Genomic DNA, 16,604 nt, shown 5'->3' with positions numbered 1-16,604 from the left:
AGATTCCAACAACAAACAAAAAAAATATAGCCACACATTGTACAAAATACTTGAGCAGGCAAGAAGGTGGTTTTCTGAGAAAGAATAGCCAGGTCAGAAAGGGATGACGGTGACTCTGACAAAGGGGGAGAAGTCCACCAAAGTGAGCAGTAGGACTGAAGGTTCTCAGTGGAGGTGGAGCCACAGGAAGCTAGAAAACCTCAAAGACCAGGGCCCTGCTCAGACTGGCCCCTTCCAAGGTCCTAAGAGCCACCCTAACAGTGTGCCCACATGATCACGTGTTTTCATAAAAATTGCACGAATGAAATTCTTTACCTGCAAATGGTCCACATCATTGGCTTCTCCTCCCCCCACCTTCATTGTGCTTGGAGTGGACAGCAGGGCATGCTGGGAGCCTGGCTAAGGGGGTCTGAATTGGAGAATGTCTGTGGGGTTAGGGAGATGTGCTTATGTGGCTGTGGCACTTCCCCTATGGTCAAGGTCAAGGCTGTCGTGAAGTAGGGATGTCTTTCTGGTGCATCCTTACTGCTCTCCACCTGGTGCCAGGCAAGAAGGTGCATGTCTGGGGGTGATCTGAGTGGGCACTTCCACAGGTGGGGTGCGCAGCAGGCCAGGTGCGTGCGGGTGTGGGGGAAGAGGAAACGACAACTGTGCAGAGGCTGAAGCTGGTCTAGAATATTGTTTGGGATTTTATGGTGTTTGTGGAATTCGATCTCATTTTAAAACTTGTAATTGGCCTTGATGGCTCTCATTCCAACAGCCTGGGGGCCTGTGATGGTTTAGGTACAGCACGGCCCCCACAGCCTCGTGTGATGGGAAGGCCACTGGATCATGGGGGCGCACAGCTGACTTGCTGTTAGGAGGCGGGGTCTGGTCTGAAGAAGCAGTCTCTATGGATGTGACCCGGAAAGGTTTATCTTCCGCCCTGCTCCTCCCTTGGTTCTTCTGTTTCTTGGTCACCACAGTGTGAGCAGCTTTTCGTGCCCCTCTGCCATGCTGCCCACCTTGGAGCCAGCTGGCTGCGGACTGAAACATCTACAAACTAGAGCCAAAATAAACCTCTCCTCCTTTAGGTTGCAGTGTCAAGTATTGTGTCCTGGCCCCGAGAAAATGGCTAAGATAGGGTGCTCACTTGTGTACCTTATTTTGCTTTTGAGCTGTTTCTGTGTGTGTGTGTCTCTCTCTCTCTTTGTTTTTTGTTTTTTTTGGTACCTGGGATTGAACTCAGGTCCTTGCACTTGTGAGGCAGAAGGAGGGACCACTGAGCTAAATCCTCAGCCCTCTGCATCTCCTTTTAAAGAAATCTCATAACAGCCAGGAGCCGGTCTGCCCCGGATCTGAGGAAGCCTGTCTCCTCCTCCCCTGCAGCTGTATCTGAATAGGTGCTGAGGGGGATGGGGCGCGAACTCCAGAGACTTGGGGCTTCCTCTGGCTCAGGGAAGGTGGGGCGGAGAGGCAGATGGAGCAGGCCCTGGCTCAGGACCTGGACACATCCTATGTTAGTAGATCCATGCTTAAAACTTTGCAGAATCAGTGTTTTCAGGCCTTCCCCTCCATCCTTCAACCCCAGAACCTTGAATAGTTCCACTGAAGAATTTTTAGGGTTAAGCTTTATCTTCTCCAGTTGTTCACCTTTAAAACAATCAGTGTTGTCAGGCAGGGTTTATACATGAAAATACATATATGATGTATTAGGTGGACAGGGCAGAATAAAAGCCTACACAGAATCATTATACTAATACATAAAATGGTCCGAAAAGGAGTATGTATTCACTGAGAAGGATGGAAGGGAATCCACAGTAGTTAAAAGGGAGTGTGTGCATGTGTATGTCTGATGATCGTGATTTATGAGTATGCATGTGTGTTGGGGAGGGGCAGCTGTGGGGATAAATGCAAAGTAACCTAGGGAATTTTCCAAAGGAAAATGAAGCTCCAGGAAGCCCTGGCGGTGACGGTTTCTGAAGGTGGGGCGCATGGGGAAGGGGCCTGCTTGGTGACTGAGTTAGCTCCCTCAGGTCAAAGCCCCTACAAAGTGAAACTCCACAAGACAAAGCCCAGAATCAAAAGTTTTGAAAAGTAGGATTCATCCACAGCCCCTTTCCCTCCATACGGGGTGTCCAGCCAAGTCCTTCACTGTGATCCGCAAATGCCTAGTGCCATGCTGTTCTCTGGATGGGGATGCCTGGGGCTTGTCCCTCTGCTATTCTTGAGGGTCTACCTGTCGGCCACTCCACCCCCCAAGGACTCCCCCAATCCTGGAGTTCCCCCCAGCCATGGTCAGGCCCCTGGGACCCCAGAGATGCTCAGGAGAGAGGATGAGTATGCGGCCGATCCTTTTGTTTGCTCCTGTGCGTGAAATGGACAGAAGCCAAGTGGCTGTGGCCTGGCCAGGCCTTGGGGAGATGGTGAAGGAGGTGCAGAGGTCGCATGGGTCTGCAGCCTCTGCCTCAAGCCCTCCTCAGAGTCAGGACAGAACCTGGACATTATTCCTGTTTACCTGTATGTGTGAGTCCGCTTTCCATTCCTGACCGGAAATGCCTGACATACTCAACTTACAAGGAGGAAAGATTAATTTTGGCTCATGGTTCAGAGGTTTCAGTTCATGGTCACTTGGTCCAATTACCTTTGGACCTGTGGCAGCACAGTAACCACATCATGGGAGTGTGTGACAGGGGAGCTGCTCACCTCACAGTGCCTGGGGAGCAGAGAGAGAGAGAGAGAGAGAGAGAGAAGTGCCGGGGCTCCAATATCCTCTTCAAGTTCACAGTCTCAGTGACCCAGCTTCCTCCTACTAGGCCTCACCTCCTAGCAGTCCCACCACCTCCCAATAGCATTGCAGGTTAGGGACAAAGCCTTTGGGGGGTCACACTCTCCCGAGTGGCAGCACTCAGCTGTGCCAAGCGCTTCCTTTGCCCAGAATGTTCAATGCTTCACTCTCCTTCCAGCCTTTTGCCTGCCCCTCCTGCCCTCTGAAAGAAGGGAGGACGCCTGCCCAGCCTCCTGATGCTTTCCCCAGTTCCAACCGCAAGGCTCTGGCTCCTTCCTTCATTCTTCCATTCATTGTCACTGCCTGTCGCTGCCTTGGGGCTAACACCGCACTGTCCCCCGTGTCTGTGCTTTCCATGTGGTGAAGCAAAGATTTGCTTGGACAGCAGGTGGAGCCTGGGCTGCCCAAGAGATAGCGCAGGGGTGCTTGTTGTGCTTATCGCAGCTGCACAGTTCCCAGCAATTTCTTGGGCTCTGACCCAGTTTCTACCAGCAACCCCAGGGGGTGCAGGTTTACACAGCTGTTTTGCAAGAACGAGGTCTGGGAAGCGACCCCATTGAAGGCTCCAGGTTGCTGTGGGCATGTGACCGAGTGCTTCCTTGCACATATTTTTAGGTCCTGCTTAATGGACTGGCAGAGGCCTGGGAGCTGCTCTGTGCTTCCTTCCACCCCCATGGGCCCCAGGAAGGCCTGGTGAGGGCTATGGGCTGGGGACAAGCTGCAGACCTCCTATCCCAATCGGAACCCTAGGAATTAGACAAAGAATGGAGCAAAGGAGATGGACAGTTTGGCCCAGTGGCCTGCTTCCCATCTGTGGGCCCCCAGCCCTCCTGGGGAGCATTATGAAGTGAGCTCACACTCCCTGGGGTTCCTCCAAGGTGGGAAGAGCCCTTTGATCCTGGCCTAAGGCCGTTTTTAGCCCCAGAGTCCAGGGTCATAATGAGCTATGCTCTGGCTGCCATGCTGTCTCTGGGGCATGGATGTGGTGACTGAGCCAGGAGCAACCACACTGACGTCCAACCCACTCAGGGGAGGTGAGCATCTGGAGGATATTGCACATCATTGCCCACCTTGGCCAGCACAGGAAGTGTAGGTGGGCAGGCACCTAAAACCTGTTTCCTGGAGTCACTGGGCTTTTCTTCCCAGCCCTTGGGAAATGAACATACTGAGCTTCCCCAATTAAGAAATCACGCAAGGAAAAGAATGCACACATTTATTTTAAGACAAACAGGAAGTTGTCATGGCCTCTTTGGGCATAGAGACGTCTATTGCATGAGAGTCCTGTCTGGGCAGCTTTGTCCAGGTTCTGTCCTTGAGCCAACTTTAACTAAAGATCCGTGAAGAACAGGGCCTGAGTAAAGCCTCAAGACACAGTGGACACAGCGGCAAGGAAGATGTGGTCCCTGCTTCCAACAAGTTCAAGGTCTAAGGTGGCAGACAAATATGTCAACACCCACGTTGCAGTCTGGTGCAGCAAGAGAACAGATAAAGCAAGAAAAGGGCTCGCTCTTGGGGGCTGTGGATCAAGGTGAGCAGCCACAGTGGGTGCAGGAGCCAGGAAAAGCGGAGGGCTTTTCCTGGTTGCTGCTGGTTCCCCTACAGGACCCTGTTTCCCCTGAGCATCCACTTTTCCTGCACAGAGCCTTCCTGCCATGGAATGGAGACTCTACTCCAGCTTCAGACAGAGATGGATCCTGTTCTTAAGCCAGGCAGTTCATTCCATGCCCTGGCCATGGCCACTGTTCCTGGGTGGACTCGTGGTCTAAGTAGCGTGGATCTCAGGACTTGAAAAGCAGAGACACGAGGCCTCTCTCTGCCTGAGAGATAGGTATGTAGTTGGGAGAGATATTGGAAGCCACCTGAGGCCACAAGGGAAGTCAGCCTTAGGGTAAAGAGAAGTAAAAGAAGGAAACGAGGTTCTTGGTGACAACTTTGAACCGCTGTATCAAAGCAGTCCTGAAATCACTTTGCTTCTGAACTTCTCACCTCACGTGAATAGCACATTCCTTTTCTGTTTAACCCATTTGGAGATGGCTCTATTGTTGGTGATGTTACTTCTAGCACCTCTAGCCTACATGAGTAGGCTCCTGCTCTCTGAATGAGCTGACACTTGAGCTGGATCTTGAAGCATGCACTCTGCAATGCTCCCCCACCAGCTCCTGCTCAGGTGGGAGCCAGGTTGGGGCAGGCAGAAAGTTCCTTCCCCTGGCCCACAGCCTAAGGGTTGGCCCCTGGCCCCCTGCAGGTGAACAGAAGTATCGCCCAGGCCTTTGCTGGAGGCTTGGGAGTGCTAAGATGTTAGATACTAGGGTCGTCTTAGTGTGTCCTCCCTGGCCTTTGTGTGCTGGCTTTAAAGGAAACAGACTTCTGCTTGAGGTTGTGACATGTCCACCTTCATGAGTCTTCAGAGCAGGAAGGGACCTCAGAGGGAGCACTTGGGACTCACCCAGTGATGTGAGGGATGAGAGAACAGATGGGCCAGGTGGCTTGGTCCAGTCCTCCTGGGGAGCAGTGGCCAAGCTGGGTAGAGTCTATACCATGCCCAGGACATTGTGTCACTGTTCAGCCTCTCAGCTTTAGCAAGAATGAGCCCCCTCCATCATCTCAGCATCTAGACCCAAGAGTACCGGGGCGTCAGACTCTCACAGGGAGAGGTTGGAGATCATTTCCTACAGATGGAAGTGGGAAAGAAAATGCCTGGGAAGGGGAGGAGCATGGCCCTCCACCTGGCTCCGAGACTCTTAAACAGGGTCAAGGTCACAGACACCAGCCTGGGCCAGGCTTGGTAGGACCATTTGGACTCATCCATCTCCAGGAGCTGGAGGCAAAGGAAGGGCCCCAGAGGTCTCATCTCCAGCCACCTGGGCCCCAGGGCCAGGACACCTCCTGCCAGGCTGCTTCCGGCCTGGCCTCCCTTGGCTGCACTGGGTGGGGGCAGGACAGTTTGGTGTTTCTCATGTTGGCACTGTCTGGAGAAGGACACAGACTTATCGAGGGCTCAGATGGCCCCATGGACACGCACACAGATGGGAGGACCAAGCAAAGACCGGCAAACCAGAGGGGCAGGCAGACAGAGGTGAGGGGCCAGCTATCCCTCCCACAGAATGGCCAAGATGCTCGTGGTTTTCCAGGCTGACAGCAGGATTTGCAGGACCAGGACGAACCCAAAAGGAGGATCCTTGGTTTGCAATCATTCACAAGTCCAAGATGGCAACAGTGGGGCCACTGTGATCGTGGTGGCACCTGTGAAGCTCTGTCTGTGCTCTTGGTATTGGAAAGGACACTGTCTGCTCACGGGACTCCTTGGGAGGAGGCACGGGGGCTGCCGAGGACATAGGCCCTGGGGCCAGATGGGGCTGGAATCCTGGGCTCCTGGATAAGTCACTTGACCTCTCAGGGTGTTGGCTCCCTCATCCATAAAATGGGGCTGATGCTAAGGCTGTTGTGCGGTGTAAAGTCCTGGCCCAGAGTCAGGTGACACCGGTGCTCTTACTAAGGTGAGAATCGGTCTTCAGCTCACAGCGGGGCTGCTCCAGACTGCCCTTTCCAGGCCCAGCTGCCCAGACAGATGCCAGCTGTCTGGAGGGCAGGCTGCCCTGCAAAGGCTCCTTGTTCTCCCCTCAAGAGCAGCCCCAAGGAGCAGTGGCCTGAGGAGTCGAGTGTGCTGGCTCCGAAGCTCCAGGAGCGCACATTACGGTTGCCAGGAAGCTCTGCTAGACAAGAGGGGCCTGACCCCTAATCTTCTTTCCCTGGAGCACTGGTGGGAGGCTGCCAGGGTGGTCTGAGGGGCGGGGATGAGCACTGGCCTTCGGGAAGCAGCTTCAAGGTGAGGGGCCGGCTGGTGCTCCCCCAAACCAGGTCAGGTAGGGTGGAGCAGGGGAGGAGGCAGAGGGACCAAGTGGGGCCTGCAGAGCCTTCTCCAGGTCGCCACTGTGGTGGGGGAGATGGAGAGACCCGGGCCTGGGTTCTGGGCTGGGCTCTGCCCACAGACCGACTCCATGCCAGTCTCTCAGCTATTACTCTGGGGCCGCTTAGCCACCTGCTAAATGCAGAAGACTGCTGAATTAACAGAGAGCCCTGGAGGAGCAAAATGTGGGAGGAGAGGGAAGAAGAACAGAAGGAGAAAGACAAAGAGAGAAGCAGAAATAGAGATGGGAGGAGAGAGAGAGAGAGAGAGAGAAAGTCAGAGTCCAGAGCAGCACCAGGGGCCAGCACGCAGATGTATGTGTATGTGTTAGAGCGACTATTTATTCCTTCCTCACAGGCATGCGTGCTTTAGGAGGAGAAGCTGGGGACCCCTAGTCTGGAAGTGGAGAGCCTCCCACTCCAGCCCTGCTCTGACCCGGGCTAGCTGGCCAGCTGGCTTGTGTTGAAAGCATGGTGAATCACCTCCCTGAGTTGGATACATCTTAGGAGTTCACCCCAAGTCTCCATTGGTGCTTATGAGCCAGCCCGGATAGGGCTGGCAGAGGTGACTTCCTGTCCTACGGGGTCTGTACCTCAGCGTCTTCCCGGGGTGGCCCCTAGCTGACCCTTGCCTTGGGCCCCTGCCTCAGGCACCTTGAGGAAGAATAGCAAACAAGCCCAGATTCCAGGAGCCAAAGGGCCAATCTATGACCTTCGGGTGTTTGCTTTTCTAAATCTAAAAAATATACAGTTTTAAATTTCATCACGAAACAATTGTGATCCTAGAACTTCCAGGCAGTCCCGGACTTGGCCAGTTCCTCGTTAGGCTGCCTCTCAAGAGGGAAAAAGGCAAAATACAATTACTCGAGCAAACAATGGGCTGGAGTTACATTTAAGGCCCGTGTGCCCCACCCTCCCATCCCTATTCTCACCTTGCTGTCCCGCTGTCTGGGCGCCCTCTGTCACCCAGCCGCCCCTACTATGCCCGTGTCCAGTTATCAGCACCGAGGCTGTTCCTGATGGAAAGCCCGAAAAGAATCCCTTCCTCCCTGCCCTCCCCAGTTCTGCGGAGTATCCTCCCACCACCTCCCTGAATTGGGCCACTTCTGAGTCAGAGATGGGGAGTTCGTATCACTGAGAGGGACCTGCATCTCCAAGGTGTCTGGAGGAAAATCATCCGAGCTTTCATCTGCTGCCATCGGCTCTGAGAAGCTCTCATCCCAGACACTCCCAGCTCCCCAAGGACATCCCCTGCCTTGGTCTTGGTGAATCCTATTTGAGGCGGGCCCATTTTACAGAAGGAAAATTGGGATGCAGAGCAGTTGAGAGTTAATCACAAAATCACAGTGAAGTCAGGAGATGCTGCTCAGTTTTCATTTAACTTGGACAAGGCAGCTGCCCTGAGGTTCGTGCCCAGGTGTGTATGGATTGAGGCAGGCAGCTGGGGAGTGGCTTTGTCACTTGTGGGTATCTTCTTAGCATGCAGCACCTGCAGAAGTGACCTCCAGGTAAAAAGGGTATGGAGCGGGCCCCAAGACAGGTGAGAACAGCGGAGAGGACACCCCTGGGAAGCACCTTAGACTTCTCTTAAGCCCTCAGGTTGCACAGTGAGATCAGACCCCTCCTTTCCACGGTGACAGCACTGCCACCCTGACCTTCATTGCCCATGTCCCGGGTTCGCCTTTATCCATATTCCGGTGGGTTTTTTCTTTCTTTCAGTGGATGGAACCCTGGGCTTCACATATGCTAGGCAAATGCTCTAGCACTGAGCTATATACTCAGCTCTTTTTAAAGTGCATCCTGTCTTATCCGAGATCCTACGAGCCCCTCAAGGATAGGGATAGTCCTTCTGCAGACACCATGAAACCCCTACAGCTCTTCTTCTGGGGGACAAAGGACCACACTGGGTTCAGGAACACCTGGACAGTGTTCAGTGATCTCAGCTCTGAGCCCAGCACATCCTGACCCTCTCTCAGGGACATGAGGAATGGTCTTGGAGAACAGGCCATCGTAAGTGCAAACAAACAAGAGCCTGAAGAATCCCCGGACCCCTACATTCACATGAGTCAAAAAATCGATGTTCCAAGTGTCTCAGCTGAAAGGGCCCTGGGCCAACTCCAGCTCCAAACACTAGCAAGTCATCCATCCCAGCACTCAACAAGCATGAAGCAGCCAGCTTGCCCTCCCCAGTCACTCGGAACTCTGAGAGCCAGCAGCAGCCCGCTGTGCTGATAAACACCACCTGCCCTGAGAGCCCTGCCCAGCTCGGCTGGTGAAGACCCCCCACCCCCTGCCACCCTCTCCTGTGGGCTCCTCAAAGCCACCCCCTCTGGATCTAATAGCAGCACCACTCGGAGAGCATGCCCTTCGCTCCAGGGGCTTCAGAGCATGTGAGTGAGGGAGAGGAGAGTGCGGCTCGGGGATCGGGAATCCTGCTTAACCAGGAGGACACTACTAGGAGAGATCTAGGGATGCCGGAAGGCTGTGCCTTGGGGCCCCCTGAGGACTGTACAATCAGGGCCTCAGGCAAGGGCTTCGCTGGAGTCCTTGGGTGTGCTGCCTTGTTTCAGGGGCTCAGAAGCACAAGGAGCGCAGAGGCAGGCGTGTGGCCGTGTTCCCTAAGAGCCCTTGGCCTGGCACAGCCCCACGGGCTGCAGGGTAGACAGGCCTGAGCTTGGACCTGAGCCCAGCCTGCCTTCTCTTCCTTGCAGTTCTTTCCGCACAAACCTAACTAGACCTCCAGTGACACCAGCTTGGGTCAAGCCACTACCTTTGCTCCAGGTCGGAGCCTTGTGATTGCCACCCACCTCTCACTGCCATGTGAATGGGCCGCTCAAAGGTGGCAGGTCCCTGACATATGTGGCCATGGTGCTCCATGGTGCAGGTGAGGGGCATGGGGTCCTTATGGGGCTGAAGTTTGAGGGGGGTTGGCTGGGGAAGAGGGCAGGAAGTGGGATTTGAATCGGACTTGAGCTCTTTTCATGAGATCTTAAAAGAAAGCAGAGGATCCACTAGGATGGACAGATAGGCTTGAGGGCTCTTATGTCCTTGGACATAGGGGCTGGAGAGCAGAAGGAAGAGCATGTGGCCAGGCTCTGAGCCAGGACCAAGCTGCTGATGTTGCTGGGACAGAGGGAGGCCAAGTGGAAGGCCAGGGAGGTTGGGGTAGGGAACAGGGCCCAGGGTGACTGGGGCAGAGCTTGGACCTGAATTGGGAGTCATGTCCCAGTTCACTGTCCATGTTCCAGTTGTAGGAGGACCTGTGACCCTGCCACCTGCCTCCCACTCCTCCCTTTATGTACCTGAGCTGCCTGTGCCAGCCTAGAATGCCACTCGCCCCCATGCCTAGCATGGCTCCCGGCACAGACAGGACACCTGCAGATGAGTGCTGAATGAAGAGACCTCCGAGGATGCTTGGTGACATGGGGCTTTGGAGCCTGGTCTGGCACTTGGTGAGTGAGAAGGGACCTGATTTTGAATGAATGATCACTGATTGCACAATGAAAGACTAACATTTCTGGCTGATTTCTGGCTTTATTTTATATGCCAAAGTCCCAGGATAACAAAAACAGCTACTATTTATTAACCATTTTCTCTGCCCCAGGCACTAAGCCATGTGTTACAAATCGATTCATTTAATTAATCTCCACAACTACCCTAGGAGGAAGGCACAGAGAAAGTAGGTAAGTTTCTAAGATCACCAAGCTAGAAAACTGATGACAATTTTGTTTTGATTAGTTTTTGTCTGGTACCGGGGATGACAATTTTAAGGTGATTCTCCCAAGGAGAGAACCTTTGTTATTGGCTCAGAAATTGAACTCAGGTGGGTCTTGCAAGGTGGGTGGGACCTTTGTTGAGAGAGAGCTACTGGCAATCATAAGCATTCTGGGCCAGGGAGACGGTGCACAGTACATATGAGTACAGGGAAGAGGCCATGGAGGGGAGAAGGAGGATGCTGTTGACTTGGTGTGAGGCTGCTGTAAGTTTGGACATGCAGGGCAGTGGGGAGCCATTGTAGGTTCTGGAGCAAGGAAGATGAACCAGGTGTTGGATGTTGGCTTTAATGGCTATGGGGATGGGGGGAAAGAGAAGAGACTAGAGAAAGAGAGACCAAGAAGAGGTTAAGCCAGAAAGAGAAAGAGAGAAGGAGGGTGAGGAGGCCCAGGGAGAGGAGGACATTCTGATAAGAAGTAATCGCTACCATCAGGACAGCATAGTTCACCAAGCTGCAGACATCCATTATCTCATTTGATTTAATCCTCCGGGCAGGGCTATGGAGAAAGAATCCTCGCTGTTGATTACTGAGCCCTGTTCCATGCCAGGTCCTTCCTGTACCTGTCAACAGCTGCAGAGGATGAGTTTCTATGGATGCTGCCCCTATAATTCAGAGAGGTTGCGGAACTCGGCCAAGATTGCAGAGCAGACCTGCTGGCTCCACCACCTATGCTCAGCCCACTGTTGCCCATTCACAGGTGGGGAGCTGGGAGCCCAGCAGGCATCTTGGCAGCTTCTCCCCCATTCTGGCTCACAGGGGTCCCTCGTCTTGCCAAAACCCACTGCCGCACTTGAGCTTGCGGGGGAGTCCCTGATTCCACGTGGTCCTCACCCCACCTGGGCCCCTGAGCCCACCCCTGCTGCTCCCGAGGTGGCTCAGTGGCCACGCACCCTTGAACCCTCTCAGCTGCTGCTGTTCCAATCCCTGAAGTAGCTTGTGGGGGCCCATCATGCAGTCCCGGATGGGGTCGGGCAGTGCAAGGAGACAAACTCCAGACCTCGCTCCCCCTTCCAGGGCAGCATCCAAGCTCTGCCTGCATAGGATGAGGGCTCTTTATAGGGTTTCAGGCCCAAATGGGATGAAAGCCCCAGGACAGAAGATAGCATGAGGGGCCCAGGTGGGAGTTGGGCACGTGGCCAGGCAGCCAAGTGCTGGCCAAGGAGAAGGAATGGCAGAGGCAGCAGCCTGGGCCTTGTTGGGGACCAAATGGGGGTGCGTTGTACCCGGGAGAGCACCTGGGATGTCACTTGCATGAGGCTATCATGTTTCAGGAAATATGCAGCCAGGGCTCCCAGCTACCCTTCCTGGCTGCAGGATGGGGACATTGGAGCCCAACAGGACCTGCAGGAGGTGGAGGCCTGCAAGCTCCTGAACCACAGGTGTCTTCTCAGCGTGGGACAGGAGAAGCTCCAGAGAAATAGGCCCTGGGGTGCTAGGTGGATTCTCAAACCACTGCCAAGTCTGTGGTGTACCTGGCCAGCTGGAGGGCTCCAGACGCCCGTGCCAACTGGCTTCAGGAAGGGAGGACAGTCCAAATGGGAGGAGTTACCGCCAAAGAAAATGCACTGAGCAGCACACTCAGCCCAGACCCTGGATGAGCTGCGCGACCTGTGCTCGGAGCAGAGAAGAGCTGCCGGCTGTCTCAGCTTCGGGGGTGCCTGCTCCTTCGGTGGCAGACAGAGTTACTGAAATCTGTTTGGCTCCCTGGTATCCCTGAGCCTGGCCCTGAGTCTGTCTGTAGGTGCTGTTGGAGGGAGGAAGGGGGCCTGCTCTTACTGGGGGAGCTCGGTTCACTCAGGCCAGGGTTCATGTTAGGAGCTGCAGGTCCCTCTCTGTGTTCACGTGACAGCCCTGACATCCTCCCACCAGGGCTTTCTTGAGGCCTCAGATGAGCTGGGCCACTGAGGATGGTTTTTGACCCTCCTGACCATTTCATCAATCTGTCCAACCAGGGTGTGGGCTGGATCTGATGATGGTCACCCAGTGGGGACAGCTTCTGGGCAGAAGCCTGTGTGTTGAGGGGCGGCTGGGTTGCATGTCCTGGCCTAAGAGAAGGCCTCGAGGGAGTGTGGCCAGATGACTGTCCCGATGACCCTGTGCTCACAGTGGGAAGGTGGGCACACCAGGACCCCAGCTGTGGATTCTCAGCCAGCCCCAGACTCCATGGATAGACAAGGATGGTGGCGGGATCAGCTGACCCATTAGCTGGTTTCCCCCACAGGTGGGGACTCCACAGGGTTAGATGCATGCAAGAGGGGCAGAGGGAGGCTGGGCCATGTCTCACAGTCCAAGGGCTTTCTGGAACCAGCCACTGGGAGACACCCTCTCCATGTTCAGCTGGTGGTTCAAGGGCATTGAGGGTGAAAATTCCCAACCAGTGGCATATGGAACAAAAAATTTAAAATACACTCATGAAGGTTTGTGTGCATGCATGCGTCTGTGCAGGTACATGTGTGTGCTTTTAAAAATTTGGGTTAGCAACTGGCACTTAAATTTGAGGGAGATCCTTCTGCCACAGTACAGGATAGTGTGGATTGGGAGGGACAGAGCCTTCTTCGGGAGAGACAGCTTTCCCAAAGTGCTGAGTTCCTAACCTCTGGCCTGAGAAGGAGAAAAAGAGGGCCTTCCTCAGGTGCCAGGACCGGGGCTGCAGCCAGAGGCAACTGCAGACACCAGGCTCCGAGCACCAAGGCCACAGGGTGGGAAAGGGCATGTGGGGAGCTCACCAGGAAGCCTTCTGGGATATGAGAGGGGTCAGGCAGTGACCCCACTTCCCGCCCCTCCCATCTTGCCTCCACAAACTCAGTCACCTCGGCCAAACCTGAGCCACCTGGGTTTCCTGCAGGCACAGGTGGCTGGGTAGGGGTGGGGCTGGGCCTCAGGCCAGTTTGCAAAGGGGCCAGGGCTCAGCAGGTCAGCTGGGGCAAGGGAGAGGGTCCCCTGAGGTTGATGGGACCTGCTCCTTCTCCGACCTGTTTCTGAGGGCCTATCCTTGCTGGGCAGCCTCAGAAGGCAAGAGTTGTAGAGGAAAAGCCCCTGGTGGGTGGGCAAGGAGTCCATTACCCAGGTGTCTGGGAGCAGCTTTGTGGCCTTGATCATACAAGGGACAAGGGACAGCCTGAGGCCCCATTCTGGTGGGCATTGCTGGATGGAGGATTTCAGCACTGCCCCTCTGGCCTGTGAACTCACGAAAATGATTTAACCTCTTCCAGAGCAGGAGCATAGCTCTCTCACTAGGCTGCTGTGAGGCTCAAAGGACATGATGAATAATGGCAGCCAATATTTGCTTTATTGATTACTGGCCATGAACCAGGCAGGAAGTCCCTGTCAGCTCCAACATCTGCTCCTTAAGAAAAATGGCATTTGGTGCCTCTGGGCCAAACGCTGAACTGAGTGTGACCTGGGTCCTCAGAGGTCCTGCATCAGGGGTGCAGCCAGAGCTTTGGGGTTAGCAGCAGTTGAGGAGACTAGACACCACATGGGTCCGCTCCTTCTGCCCAAGCAGTGCCCACACACTGCCCGTGAAAGCCTGAGGAGGCAAGAGAGAAGTAGAGCATGGGGCCGGAGCACAGCTGGTCAACTCACCAGGGTCCAAAGGCCAGCAGCACCCCTCTCAGAACCCACTCAGCCTTTGTTTCCTCATCTATAAAATGGGCACAATAGAAGAATCTATGCCACAGCATTGTGGTATAGTTCAAAGAGACACCATCTGCTACTACATTTTGAAAAATCAACTGACATTGTTTCCCCTGTGTGCTTCCTTCCTTCCCCACCTTCTGCAGGCTCTTTGGTGCTCCCTGCCCCAGGAGAGGACGTGACCGTGTGAAGTAGCAGGAAGTAGAAGGGGCCTCTGCTTGACTTTTATAGGAAACAGCTTTGGAATTAGGGGAAACTATAAAGGCAACAGATATAGAAAAACACCCTGGGAGAGTAAAAACAGTCCCACCCCATTGACTAGCAAAGTCCTCTCTGCATGGAAGGAAGCCGGGCTGTGTGAGGGCCATGGCTCCTCATGGGGCTGGATCCAGGGGTGGGGTGGGGGGACACGCACCTTCTCTTCTAAGGAGGCAGCAAGGCCCAGAGAGGGGAAAGGTTTGTGTGTTGTGACAGGGTCACAAGTCTCAGACATCCTCATTGTGGCCTTTCTGCCCCATCAGACTGTGGAAACAGTGGACGGATCCCTGATACAACTCTGGCCAAAGAAGTCAGAGAGACGTCTCGTCCACTCCTAGATTGGATCCCAGGACACCTCCCTGGTGACCAAGTGGTCTTATGACATGGAGGTCTCACTTGATGCCCATGGATACTCAGACATCCTCTGGGGGAAAGATGTGAAGCTTGAATTGTCTGAGACTAAGAGGCACCCACTATGTATGCACCTCCAAAATGCAGACAAGGCCGTCATAGAAAGTGGAGAAAGTCCCATTTCTTACCCACTTGAATTTGTGGACTGAGAGGTGTGGTGCTACGAGTCCATGCAAAGGGAGCAGCATGGTGCCTGGGGCATGGCGGGCTGTGGCTGCCAGGTCTGGTGTAGGTGGGGTTGCTATGACAGCCTGGGTTCCTAGACATCTTTTCTGTTGAGGTCACTGAGGCGGGCAGCTAAACCCTGGGAGGTGCCCCTCGGCCCCTGGCCCTCCCTTGTGTCCCTGAGATCTGAATGTAACACTGTTCCTCTCTCCCCCTCCCCAGGCTCTTGGCATTCTCTGTACCATTAGCCCCACTCCCCTTATGTCTCTGCTTGCCCCATCGGGGCTCTTCATAGCTTCTTCTCACAGGACCCACACATGCCAGGCTGAGCCTGCTTTAGCAGAATGCATGGCAAAGGATCACAGATTGTCATTGTTGCTATTGTTGTCTCCCTCTAAGTTTGTCTTTGCCATTTAGTCACATAGATGCTCACATCTCATCTCAGCAGCCTTGGCTGTAAAGTGATGACAGTGATGCCACTCTTTGGAGCTTATTTTAAGAACCAAATAAAACTCCTTTGAAAAATACAAGTAAGCAGCATTATAGGTGTTTGCCAGAGAGTTAATTATCTTCCATAATACATCAAGCCAAACACAGTTCATTCTTTAGGATATTACCACAATAATTCTTGATGGGAGCTTGTATGTGAATTTTATAACATACACTTTAACCCAAATTAGAGTTTTATTAACTTTCACAAGCTAATACCCATAATCAAAAAACTGAATTTCTTAAAAATTTGGGAGTTGGACATAAATAGGAGAAAGTCCCAAACCTGAGATTATTCTTCAAAAGCTCAACTGAGTTGGATAACTCAAAACAAAAACACAAGACTCTGTTCCAATTTTGTCTTTTTTTTGTTAAAGTCAGATTGATGGTAAATCATTGAAAAAAATCAATATGAGACAGATACTGTCTTCTGATACCATACTATGCTCCTCACATAGACTTTATTTCCTTTTAAATTCTAAGATGTAGTTGAAGTCACTGTTTATTTGAGGCAGCCTCTTTGACTAACAGTTAAGAGACTTCAGTTTGAGTCTTATTAAGCCAGTAGGCATCTGACCTTTTGTGAGTTGCACAACTTCCTGGGCATTGTGCTGTCCTGCACAAAGGTGGTATTTGATGGTGGTGATGATGGCAGAGAGAATGATAATTATCTTTTTTTCCCCATTAAGTTTATTGGTACATTTTAGGTATAAAATACAGTTCCATTCATCATTAGGATCTTATACCTGTACATGATGTATCTTGGTTCTTATTTTTTTCCCCTTCCCCTGCCCTCCCTTCACCCCCTCCACCCTTCCCTATTTGCAAAGACTTTGTTTCCATTTTTTTCCTTTTCTCATATTTTTTCTTTTCCCTTCTTTCCTTTCCCCTACCCCTCCCACTTCCCCTACTCCTTTAGACCTTTTCTTCCTATTACACAATATCAATTATACATTTTTTAAATTATAATATCAAGATCTAGAAGACATTACCACAGATTTTATAGAAGTTAAAAGGATATAGACAGCATATTAAAAAATCTTTTTTGAAATAAAATTTGACAATTTCTAAGAATTACTTTGGAAGAAAAATTAATGAAACTGACTCTGGAGGAAATATAAAATTTGAATAGCACCTATTAAAGAAAGTATATTCCTAGCTTGAAAGCCTACCTGTGTGACAACAGGCCCATATACA

The 16,604-nt window shown here is 52.8% G+C and overlaps 1 long non-coding RNA gene across 1 annotated transcript; it reads left to right on the top strand.

The window, feature by feature from the left end:
- The first annotated feature begins 9,077 nt into the window (after positions 1-9,077).
- Positions 9,078-14,493, top strand: LOC147825580 (uncharacterized). Its single transcript, XR_015440323.1, has 3 exons — positions 9,078-9,557; positions 9,922-10,125; positions 14,231-14,493. It is a non-coding gene; the product is annotated as an uncharacterized LOC147825580 (long non-coding RNA).
- Positions 14,494-16,604: the final 2,111 nt, after the last annotated feature.

Source organism: Heterocephalus glaber, unplaced genomic scaffold (assembly GCF_053883595.1).
Source record: "Heterocephalus glaber isolate CG9 unplaced genomic scaffold, H.glaber_assembly_v1.0 deba00001497, whole genome shotgun sequence".
Lineage (NCBI taxonomy): Eukaryota > Metazoa > Chordata > Mammalia > Rodentia > Bathyergidae > Heterocephalus > Heterocephalus glaber.
The sequence above is the reverse complement of the archived record's forward strand: the minus strand, read 5'-3'. Positions and strand labels throughout refer to the sequence as shown.